This window comes from Equus przewalskii, chromosome 20 (assembly GCF_037783145.1).
Source record: "Equus przewalskii isolate Varuska chromosome 20, EquPr2, whole genome shotgun sequence".
Classification (NCBI taxonomy): Eukaryota; Metazoa; Chordata; class Mammalia; order Perissodactyla; family Equidae; genus Equus; species Equus przewalskii.
The window spans coordinates 11,540,840-11,553,928 of record NC_091850.1 but is presented as its reverse complement, the minus strand read 5'-3'; the positions used below and the strand labels follow the sequence as shown (position 1 = coordinate 11,553,928).

The window sequence follows — 13,089 nt, the reverse complement described above, 5'->3', positions numbered from 1 at the left end:
TTCAGACGTGCCTCCCAGAGCCCCGGAGTGGGAGGGGAGGAGGAGAGAGCCGATGGCAAGAGGCAGGTCCTTCCCAATCCCAGCAGAGGTGCTTTCACCACTTTCCACACTAGGCTTTCCATTAAGATTTCTCTAGAACATAGGATTCTGAGATTAAAATGCATGTTTGATAGTTACTGTCTTCAGTAGGCTTTTAAATAGCCACTCTTCTTAGAGGTGTACCAAAGAATGACTTTTTTACTTATATAAATAACTTTCTCTTACGTATTTTAGGGGGAAGGCAGGCTGGTAAATGATTTGCAGCAGGCGGATTTTTGTGAGGCTGCTGTAAGTTTGTCTGATAATTGCGTAACATTGTTTTATTTAAAAATTCCAAATTGAAATAAGAAAACTACAATAAAATATGGGTATCTCCTGACATTAAATTGCCTGGGTGAGTTAGTAACTGTTTGTGGGGCTGTTTTCTCAGGCTCTGATCTGGAGACCAGTAACCATGAGTAGTGATAGTGGTTGTCCAAAATGTAGCTAACTCACCCAATTCTGTGCTTTCTCTTGCAGAAGCAGCCTTTGAAGTAGAGATCCAAATCTCTGTGATTCTCAGTTTCGACCAGCTGGACCCCTCTGGCCCTGTGTTGTACTTCCCAGCCCCTTTCATTTTGGGGTATTATAGTAAATTTCAAAATTTCACTTTAGCACGTCTGGAGGAGAGAGTGAGAATCATTTATAATTGGGAATCAGATAGACTTAAGCCTTGAAATGGCTTCGGTCGGAAGCCACAGTCTGCCTTTGTGGATAAGCAGAGCTGGGGGTTGGATGAGAGGAGCCTAAGCGGGGCACTTGGGTGAGATAGAAGCTTGGAACTGGGAGAATATCCTGTTAGGAGGAATGTTTTCATAGTGCTGCTGAGAGCACAGAAGTCTGATCCACACACACACACACTCACACATTTAAAGATGAGATTAATATATCCAGAACCTCTTCTCAGATATTGATCATACACAGAAGATGCTCTTTGCTAAACATTAGGGTCCTATGTAGCACAAGTAATCTGAGAGATTTTTGTTTGTTTGTTTTGAAACCATTAAACCACTCACAGTAGTTAATAATCATGTTGTCAGTTGCTGTCTTTATTGGGCATTTAAACTAAACATAGCCATCCTTTTTCATCCCTGTATTAGTGTCCGTGTGATATTCTCACCTCGTTTTTCCCTTCTTGCCCACTAATTAGAACACTGAAAGTGACACTTTTTTTTTAACTTAGTTTTCCTGTAAAGGTGAAAAAAATGTTCCTGGCATATAGTTGGTGCTCAGTAAATATTTGTGAATAAAAAACTGAATGAGTAATTGAAGTGTAATACTAGACACCTATTTAGGAGCCTTAAGAAGTGAGTGTTTTTGGTGTACTGAAAACAGTGATTTTTTGAAAGGCATTAATCCTCACCATGTCCTCAGCCTTCTTTTCCTACCCTTCTCCTGGTTTATCCCACCTTCTCTGCCCATGTGCAGGTGGATCTTCATGGGTGCCTGTGTATGCATGAACACACACACGCACACTGAGATACAAACAGTTTAGAGTACAGAGGGCAACGATTCCCCCTTGCCATCAGTGCTGCAGGTAATCTGTTGCATTAATCAGCCAGCCAGTGGGAAATGCATGGGGAGTGATTATACTATCATACACAATACAATCAGCATGAAGCACTTGTCAAGACCAATACATCAAAGTATAATTCAGTAATAGAATGAATTAGAGCAAAATGAAACATTCTGTTCTCCAAGAAACTCAGCACCCATCACAGGTTCTTTCTAAACTCCATAGGAAAGTCAGTGCATTGAGAACTCATTTTTATGAATAAAATTGCAGTTCCAATATGACAGAACACTGCAAGCCCTTTCCTTGGGATTCTTTTACAACTCTAATGCTGAAGTGTTTACCTGGTTATCAGTATTCTGTAATCGTAGCCATTGATAGATGTGAGTATTTTTTGGTAGTATTTTTGTCCTAAATTGGTTCTCCATGGTAAGTGAAAGGAAGGTGGTTGTACCACTGGCTCAGGGAAGTGCTTACCCGGCAGTTTGGTTGGTGGACAGTCGAGTGCCTTACCAGAACACCAGGTAAATTAACCAGAACCTACTGTTTACAGTGCCCCATGATAGGCACTGCCTTTGGGACACCTATAGCTTAGTTAGGAAATAGAATGAAGAAGTGAGAAATAAAAAGCAGCCTGGGGCAGCCTAGGCCAAATGGAAAAATGAGGTCATATAATAAAGGACATGTTTAAGAAAATCTTGAAGATAGATCTAATACATTTCATACTGTAAGTCATTATCCTGTATCAATTTGTAATGTGTACTCAAAAATAATTCCTTTACTCCACTTCTCCGAACATGTTTTTTCCAAGGAGCAGAAGGATATAAGCTTACCAGGACTGTTTCAGTTTTCAAAGCCTTCAACTGGAATATAAAGAACAGAGTTTTGGAGACAGACACTCTTTAAGTATGGATTCCGATCCTCATATGAACTATGTAGCCTTTGTCTAGAACCTCAGTTTTCTTATCTGTAAAATGAACATAATAAGATCCTTGAGGCTTAAATAAGATAATTGAGGTAGTGTACACCACTTTATTTCTCATTCCAAGGGTCTTTTGTCTCCGTGGGGAAAGTGGGCCCTTGCGTCTCTTGTAGGAGAGAGATGTCCTGAAGACCTAAAGAGCATTTTCAGAAATAGATTTATACAGACTGGAGTCAGGACTGTTGGCTGAATGCTGAAACTGTTTATGAGGACAGCTTAGTTAAGCAGCCAGTGCAGAGCACGTGGAAAATGTTCTTGCCGGTTACCGTGTTTCACGTTCCTTCTCTTCACTATTGACTGCCCTTTTTGTATCTCAGAATAAGGCAGCGTCTGTCATTGTGCCTTTTTCTCTTCTTCTTTCTGATTTTTTCTGTCTTTCCTTTCCTCCCTCCCTCTACAAGGAGAAGGGTGGTGAGTGGTGGAGGAGCTAGCTCTGGTTATTTCCCACAGAACCAGGTTCCTAATGAGGTCAGGCTGTTTTGATGAATCTTGCATGTTGACCTGACAGCACTGACAAATCCAAACAGGATGGAAGACTGCGTGTTAGATAAGGACCACAGGTTTGCCAGAAAGGAATGTTATCCAGGATACCAGTTAACTGTTTTGGAATATCCATGGTCTGTTTTCTTTTTTGACAGCAAAAAGGTAGTTCTTTTTCTTCAGTCTTTTCTCCGAGCCTGGTTAAAGATAACCGACTTCATATGCCCTTCTGCTGAGGGTTCAGCCATGCTTGACCTAAGTAATCTCAGAAACTCTCTCTTTACAGTGTCCCTAAGATTTTATTTTAAAATTTTCCCAGAAATGTTTTAGTGACTTAGAAACTAGCATATAAAATTTAAAGTAAGGAGAATGTTTTTACCAGTTAAACTTATTTTCCAGACGTGAATGACTAACATGTTAAAACTGAATTGTACTGAGAACAATACTATAATTAGCGTCAACAGTTTTTGTGTGGTCTGACCCAAGAAATTTTGTGACTGCAGTTTTGCTAGCACAGCTAATTATGCCAGTGATCTCCTATTTGTGACTGCAATTAGGCATTTCATGCCCTCTAAAATAAGTGTAATTAGTTAATTGGATCATGCATGAAATTCTAGCCTCTTATAATAGCCTCTGAGAACAAAAATAAATATGATAAATATTATGAATTGTTTTATAACTGTGGAACCCTAGGAAACACCAGAAGTGATTGTTTTACTTTGCCTGCTACTATTTCATAAGAATAAACATGGTATTAAAAAGTAGAAATTACACTTTCCATAAAGCAGTCTTCATTCTCCACCTTGGAGATAGAGGAGATAGCTGACTTTTCTTATGCTCACCTGTAGAGAAGGGGGGGTTGGTTGCCCTGCTGCTCTGCCCCCCACTCTCCATTGCCACTACTCCTGTGCTCTCTCCAGTAGCATTGTATGCATAATACCTTCTGGAAAATAAGGAGCAGAGCAACATTTATCAAAAATTCCAAAATGTCTTTCATAGAAAATTATTGAACTGATTTGCATATTAACAAAAACCCGTGAAATAAAGGAACTTTAAAAACAAGTTTTATTGACTGGCTGGGGAGTGGATAGCAATAGATAGAGAATGGCCAGCTGATTGGTTCAGTTACAAATCATAATGCTCCACCCAGCAGCAGTACACCCAGCAGGCAAAGAGCACACTCAGTCACACACAAGTGCATTATCCCGGAAATGCTGACGCGACTCCACTCTGACAGACCTCAGAGGACATCATCATATTTTCAGAGAAAACAGATTTCTTCTGACTTGAATAATCAATCTTGAATTGTAAGTTGAACTTTGATTGTTTATCTGCTGTTTTAATCCACAGTGAAATTACTTACTACTATGCCTGTCAGTACTGAAAAATGCAGTTTTCTTTTGTTTAATTAGGCACTTTTTAAATGGACCCGTGTAGGTTTTTGTTTGGATATGCTTTCTATTCATGTGAGAGACGTTCTAGTTTTTTAAAATTTATTTTATTGAAGTCACATTGTTTATAACATTATATAAATTTCAGATGTACATTATTATATTTTGACTTCTGCGTAGACTGCATCGTGTTCACCACCAAAAGTCTGGTTGCCGTCTGTCACCGTACACATGTGCCCGTTTACCCCTTTTGCTCTCCCCCTACTCCCTTCTTCAGTGGTAACCACCAGTCTGTTCTCCTTATCTGTGTGTGTGTGTGTTCGTCTTCCACATATGAGTGAAGGAGAGACATATTCTAAGAAATGCATGGTTAAATAAAGTACAGGGTTTATTAGCTGTACATTTAAGGCTACTTCATGATTTTAGACAGTAATATACCATTTGTATTACACTGCTACAATACAAGGAATGGAACAGTGATTCTGTCGAAAGACTAAAATCATTAATCTTGGAATTTATGTATGCACAGCTGCACATACAAATCCTAACTTACAGAAGTGTTTTCTGACCACATAGCAAGGCAGAACAGTAAATGCCGCAGTCTTTAAGAATACTGATTTTGGGGGAACATGGGCCTAATAACAAATCCCAGCTCCCATCTCTAATAGCAGCACCACTTTTCCGCTCTGAACCCGTTTCCTCATCTGTAAAGTGAGTCTTTTTGTGAGGGTGAAATGTGGTGATGTGTGTAAAATACTTCCCACAAGGGCAGTGTGAGGTGTTCAGTGAATGAGAGCAGTTATTGTCGGTGGGGGCGGTACGTAACGATGCCATTCACTCTTAGAAATGTGTTCACTGAACTGGACGCAGGGATCTGTGTACCCTAAACACAGACATTTTAAAACTTTAAATGTAGATGCTAATTAGAAACCTAACATAATGTAACCTGATATCGTTAGGGTTCTCATTGAAGGGATAAAAAATTAGCACACAAACCAGCACTTAATATTGCCGTGTGTGTTGGGATACGTTTTATTCTGTTAAAAGTTTTCATAAACACTTTTTTGGTTTTTTGCTTGACTTGCAGCTCTTCTGTTATGTTGGGTAGTTTATTTGGATTTGATCATTTTAACTAACAAGATTCTCATACTCACTGGTAAATACCCTAGTCTTCCATTTCGTCATCTAGCAGATTTATAATTTTTCCTGGTAATTGTGATGGATTCAAGATGGCCACAGATTCTTTGCTACTCTCTCATTGAGACGTGGAATATGTGTTCTCTCCTCTTGTATCTGGGCAATTTTTATAAATGTTTGACCAACAGAGTATGGCAGATTAGATGTTGGGCTCGTTTCTGGGCCCAAGTCTTAAGTGACCGGCAGCATCCACTTCCTGTCTCTTAGAAGGTTCCGTCCTGGGGCCCTAAGTTTCCGTGTAAGAAGTCTTGCTATCCAGGGGCTGGCCCCGTGGCCAAGTGGTTAAGTTCACGCGCTCCGCTGCAGGTGGCCCAGTGTTTCGTTGGTTCCAATCCTGGGCACGGACATGGCACTGCTCATCAAACCACGCTGAGGCAGCGTCCCACATGCCACAACTAGAAGGACCCACAACGAAGAATATACAACTATGTACCGGGGGGCTTTGGGGAGAAAAAGGAAAAAAATAAAATCTTTTAAAAAAAAAAAAAAGTCTTGCTATCCAGAGTCTGCTGTGCCATGAGAAAGCCTGTGCTGGCCACGTGGAGAGGCTGTGTTGGGGCAGGGGCAAAGTTAGGAGGAGAGAGAGAATTTCTGACTTACAGAATCATGAGATACTATGATACATTGTTGTCTTAAGCCCATAGTTTAGGGTAGTTTTTTACAGAGTAATAGATAACCAGAACAGGAGTTATGAATCTGACAATACTTCATGCTTCTTGTAATGATTATTTTCCAAATGCCAAATGTCTCTGGTGTGGAATATACTAATGTGCAAAAATGAAGTTTTGTTATTTCAGTTAACTTATGTTTGACTAAGTCAGATGTTTGTCAAAACTGAGTCTGTATTATTAGGAAATAGGTAACATGATTCTAGAGTATTCTCCATCTCCATTTTTAATAATTTTTTTACAGTAATTCTTCCTGACCTTCATATTCTTCTTTTATCACATCTCACCTTGTTTGACTTTTGGGTTTTTTATCTCCAGTAGTAAGAATCTGGGTTCTGTTAGCTTGTAATTGTGAGTTCCTGTAGACGACTGGAACTCCGAGCCCTGAAACTGCAAAGGGAGGCAGAGGGTGGTAGACTAGAAGTTTGGGCAGAGATGCTCAGGGGTTGGGGGAGGGAGGCTGCGCAGGCTCAGGGTTGCACTCTTTGTCGGTCCTTTGGCATGAAGTTACCATGGACAGAGAAAATGTTATATAATCTCATAAGGTTGCAGATGAGTTCGAGAAATGCCTCTTCCACTTGCGTAGGTAAGGATAAAATTACCCAAAGCATCTCAGACTTTTAAGTGATTCTATGGGCCCGGAGTGGGACCTGGGAGGCTAGAGAGAACAGTGCCTGCTGGAAAACAAAACACTTTTTAAAGCCTGTCATTGAAACTGAGGGAAAAGGAGAGACCCAAAGATGTTTGTAGCTAGAAACTATGGCAAATGGAAATTAATTGTGCAAGCACCCATTATTACTAGCTTCAGTGTTCAGTGTCACTGATATTTTGTTATTTAACATGCTTTCTTAGTTGTCTTATTAAATGTGAAGATATTTATAAGGGCATTCAGAGAACCAGTCGCAGTCTGAACCCTCCAATCCTGCTTTAACCGTTGGGTCTCACTTGCTTCAACCTTGAAGTCTTCTGCACAGGGGTTTGCAGGAGTGTACTTTTTGGAGCTGGGTGAACTCTACAGTGTTCAAAATGCTTCTGCATATGTTATCTTACTTAAATCTAAACAGCCCGGTGACGTAGGTTAATACCCCTCTTGTTTGAACAGGGAACTGCTGCCACAGAAAGAATGAGTGGGCTTGCCTACGGTCTTCTGGCTGGTAATCCTTATCTTCCCCTTTCCAGATCAGAGCTTATTGATCAAACGTTTCTTCTAGTTGGAAATATAAAACAGTGGGTATGTGAGGGGGTGCAAAATGGTGATTTATACATTTAAATGTTTGGTGAAATGACTGGCCCTCAGAGCACGTAGAATTCATTCGTACTCATTTCCCACATTTGCTGGGACTGTGGGTACTTGTCCACCGGCACTGTTGTTGGTGGAATGGAGAAGCAACCAGAGAGACCTTTGTGATGATGTGAACCTCACTGTGATTCTGCCCACGTTCTCTGACTGTTTGGTCAAGTATGGGATGTGAACAGGTTTAAGACCACTGAATGGATTGGAATCATTTACCTTGTGCCAAGAATGCTTTTTGTGTTTCTTTTTCCAAGTGGAGTCGCCTTCCTAGTTTTGGTTTACCTTTGGCTTGTATGTTACTGTGCATCTTTTTGCTGAAATCAGTGAGTGCAGATTAGGTAGAGTAGTGGAAAGGAAAGGAAAGTAAGAACATGCTGGGTAGTGGAGAAAAGCTAGACTAGAGCTGCTGTGCTTCATGGGTAATTCAGAAGCCAAATGATGCACACCCCACTGATTCCATAATTGCTTTTGTGTACTTTGAGGCATTGAAGCTAGGAAAGCAATTTGAAAGTATTGAATTTGTTTTCATTGTAATTCATAGCAAATAATTAAGCATCCTTTGTGAAAGAACCAGCAATACCTTTCTAGATGTCAGGACCTCTGCTAGTTGCTAGAAGTGTTGAGTTCTCTGTGCTATTTTAGGTTGAGTCCTTAAAAGGGTTAATATTTCTCGGGGACAGCAGAGTGAGGCATTAATCATCAAAGAGCTTTATTTTTAAAGCTACAAATGTTTCAGGTGTGTGTTGGAGGGGAAGGACATAAATGCCCAAAGTGGGACTCTGAATTAATAAAATTTGGAGAATGTTTTACTCAGTTTGGTTAACTTGGTTATTAAGGCTAATTACAGCTTTTGTAGTGGTGACTGTTAAGATAAAAGACCATATCTTTTATAGCTCTGAACTTGAATCTAACATTAAGAACCTCCTTTCAGGATGGAACCTCTCTTTTGGAAGGTGAACAGTAAAAGAATGTTACAGGCATATTAATAAAGGCTTGGCTTTCAGAAAGTTTTCTCATTTTGCAAAATAGAAATTCTCTAATTAGAGAAATGTAAGCATGAACATCTAAGATGAGTTTTCTGGATTTCTTTTTTCCTCAAGTCATAGAAATCATTGTTTAAAGTTTCCAAGAATATTTAGGATCTTGCTTTTAAGAACCGTAATCTCTGAGTTTGAGTTTTCTCATTTTTAGAGTGGAAATATTAATTCTGACCACAGACGCTTATTGTAATGAGTTAATGAGAAAATGTTTATAAAGCTGTGAATATAGTGCCTATAACATAGTAGGCACCCAAGCAATGGTGACTATAATGATACTAATGATTATTTAATTAAGATTATCTTGGTATTCCTCCATTTATTTCCTCATAAGAACTTTTTTTTTTGAGGAAGATTGGCCGTGACCTAACATCTGTGCCCATCTTCCTCCGTTTTATATGTGGGACACCTGCCACAGCATGGCTTGATAAGCGGTGCGTAGGTCTGTGCCTGGGATCCAAACCAGGAAACCCTGGACTGCCGAGGTGGAGCACAAGAACTTAACCGCTACATCACTGGGCCGGCCCGCAAGAACTTTTTTACAAAGTAGAATTATATACTCTTGTCAAAATTGTGTTAGCTGCTTATAACTGAGTTTTTGCCAGGTGAGGGTAAAACTCATTGGTTCATTATCACATTATCAAGTCCTTCATATGCAAATCAATCAGTCCTTCAGCACTGTATACCTTGGTTAATATTTTCCTAATTTTATCTTTGAGTTACTTCAAAAGAACTAGGGCTCAGTATAAATTTGGTTATTAATTGTATTTTCAAAGCCTTGTATTGTGCTTACATCTTCAAAAGAAGAGATTGACTATGAAAACAATGGATTGGAGATACAGTCATGTGCCACATAAGGATGTTTTAGTCAATGACAGACGGCATATATGACTGTGGCCCAGAAGATTAGTGCCATAGAGCCTAGATGTGTAGTAGGCTACACCATCTAGGTTTGTGTAAGTACACCCTATGATGTTTGCACAACGGCAAAATCACCTAAGGACACATTTTTCAGAATGTATTCCTGTCGTTAAGCGATGCATTACTGTACATATATATCTTAGGATATGAAATTCCTGCATTGAAAGTTAGCTATAACTTAGCTTTTAGTTGGCATGGTGGTGCTTTCAAGCTGATTTTCAAAAATAAATTATAGTTCATGCAGGTATGGACTGAAATACAGAATTCTGAATTATAAAATGGGCACATTGAAGGTAAATCACTCATTTTGGAAAGGCATTTACATCACGTTACTTGTCAATATTAATTTACTTGGTTGTCCTTGTGCACAGAACCTTGTTAATACCCTAACAACCTGATAATGAAATTACTAGTCACAGCACATCTTTCAGGGAAACTTCTTGATTTTAGTTTTGTCTGGTAAAGTATTTATTCAAGATTAGTAAAATTATAAGATAAAAACATCTTGGAAGGAAAATATAAAAGGTTCTTAATTCTTAAGCATTATCTGTTGAATTATAATTTTACTTTTTAAAAAGATAATTTGATGATTGGGAACATATTTGAGTTCAGTCTAGCCTTATAAATATTAAAGCCAGATCCAGTCTGTAGCATTTATTGCAATTCATTTAATTGTTTACATGAGCATTTTTCGTGTTGTTCTGTTGTCTGTCAGTCCAAAACTTAAAACCTGGTACAGTTGTCTCATTTTCCAACATGGTTCAGTAGGAAAGGCTGTCACTTATGGGTTCTTTAAACATCTTTTTGATTTGGCCCTTGCTTTGTGACAGTGTGTGGTCATGTTTCATTTGAAGCTGATTTTCCTGCTTCTCTGCACGGGAAACGCATAGGACTAGTAAGAGTGATTCCTGCAACGGCCATTGGCTTTTAGAGGAATCCTGCAAAGAGAGCTCTTACACGAAGGTCTTTGGAATACCAATAGACAGTATTGTTTGATACATGCATCAAGTAGCAGGAGGTTTTAAAAATTTACTTTGTAATTTATATACAATAAAATTCTTAACTGTACTGTAAAATACATGCTGTAAATGCTGTAAAAATACATAGACCTAAATTTTTTAGTGTACAGTTTTGAGTTTGGACAAATGCGTAGAGTCATGTAACCACCACCACGATCAAGATATGGAATGGTTACATCAGCTCCCGAAATTCCCACACACTGTCCCTTTGTAGTCAGTTCCACTTCCTACTCCCAGCCCCTAGCATTGGTAAATCCATGCTCAGTCCCTTTCGTTTACCTTTTCCAAATGTCATATAAATTGAACAATAAAGAGAGAGAGTGTGCATGTGAGTGTATTCATACATACATTCGCTTTTGCTTGTGACTTCCTTCACTTCACATAGCGCACCTTTGAGATGTTACATGTATGTCAGTGATTTGTTTCTTATTGCTGAGTATCCTATCGTGTGAATGCACCAGTTTGTCCACTCACCAGTTGAAGGACACTCAGGTTGTTTCCAGTCTTTTGCATTTATGAATAAAGCTGCTGTAAACATTCTTGTACGAGTTGTTATGTTTTCATTTCTCTTGGGCATATCCCTAGAAGTGGGACTGCTGGATCATATGGGAAATATATGTTTCACTTCATGAAAAACTGCACTGTTTTTCAGAGTGGCTGTATGTTTTTCACTCCCAGCAGCAATTATGAGCATTCTAGTTGCTCCACATCCTTGCCAGCAGTTGGTATTGTCAGGTTTTAAATTTCTTTTTCTAATTTTAACCATTATAATAGGTGTATAATGATATCTTGAGTGGTTTTAATTTGCATTTTCCTAATCACTAATGATGTTGAGTGTCTTTTCATCCTCAATTTGACGTCTGTGTATCTTCTTTGGTGGAGTGTCGTTCCAAATTTTTTGCCCATTTTTTATAGGGATATTCATTTTCTTGATGAGTTTTTAGAGGGCTTTACATATTCTGGGTACAAGGCCTTTGTAAGACGTATGATTTGCACATATTTTCTCCCAGTCTGTGGCTTGTCTTTTCATTCTCTTAACAGTGTCTTTTGTAGAGTGAAAGTTTTTAATTTTGATGAAGTCCACTTTATCAATTTTATCTTTTGTGGATCATGCTTTTGATATTGTATCTAACATTATCTTTGCCTAACCCAAGGTCATAAAGATTTTTTTCTAGTAGTTTGATGGTTTTAGGTTTTATATTTAGGTCTGTGATCCATTTTGAGTTAATTTTTAATGTTAATTAAGTTCGTTTTTTAATAAAGTGTGTGGTATGGATTTAAGTTCTTTTTTTTTTCCACATAAATATCTAATTATTCCAGTACCAGTTGTTGAAAAGATTTGTTTTTCCTCCATTGAATTGATTTTGAGCCTTGAATTGGCCATAATTGTGTGGAACTGTTTCTGAGCTCCCTAATCTATACCACTAATCTGTGTGGCTAGTCTTTCACCAATTGTGCACTCTCTTGATTACTGTAACTTTATAGGAAATCTCAAACTCACGTACTGTGAATCTTTCAACTTTGTCCATCTTTAAAATTATTTTGGCTATTCTGTATCTATTCTTGTCAGTATATACACTAATACCTGCTAGGTTTTGAGTGGTGGTGTGTTGACTGTATAGATCGATTTGGGGAGAATTGACATCTTCACAACATTGAGGTTTCCTCAGTGAACATACTATGAACATAGTAACTCTCTGCTTTTTAAGATTGTCTTTGATTTCTTTTTTCAGTGTTGTGTTTTTTAGCATAGAGACTGCACATTTTGTTAGATTTCCAACTATTTCATAGGTTTTTTTGGTACTAATACAGTCGTGTGCTATATAATGATGTTTCAGTCAACAATAGACTCTATATAGAATGGTGGTCCTATAAGATTAGTACCATATAATCTAGGTGTGTAGTAGGCTATACCATCTAGGTTCACGTAAGTACACTCTATGATGTTTGTACAACAATGAAATTGCCTAACAACACACTTATCAGAATCTATCCCTGTTTTTAAGTGACTCGTGACTGTATAAATGGTGCTGTATTTTGGTAAATTTTGATCTCTAATTGTTCAGTTTTAGCATATAGATGTACAGTTGGTTTTTTGCTTTGAATTTACGTCACATGACCTTGCTGACCTTGCTAAAACTTATTAGTTCTAGGAGCTTTTTTTTAGGTTAGTTGTCCACAAGTAGAGTCTATTAGCTTTTCCTTTCCAAACTATGCTATTAACCTCCTTTTATTGCTTTGGCCTTGTGAGGACTTTCAGTGTGATGTTGAATAGGAGTGATGGGAGCAGACGTCTTTGCCTTGTTTCCATCTTAAGGGGAAAGCATTCAGTCTTTTGCCATTATGATGATAACTGTAGAGTTTTTTTGCATATGCCTTTTAGGTAGTTAAGTTATCTTCTGTTTCTAGTTTGTTGAGAGTTTTATTATGAAGAGATGTTGAATTTTGTCAGTTGCTTTTTCTGCATCTGTTGAGATGGTCATATGGTTTTTCTTTCTTAGTCTCTTAA

The 13,089-nt window shown here is 38.4% G+C and overlaps 1 protein-coding gene across 1 annotated transcript in view; it reads left to right on the top strand.

Moving 5' to 3' along the window:
* Positions 1 to 13,089, top strand: part of ZSWIM6 (zinc finger SWIM-type containing 6) — a 184,986-nt gene that overhangs the window by 140,480 nt on the left and 31,417 nt on the right. The gene's annotated exons all lie outside the window — the stretch shown is intronic.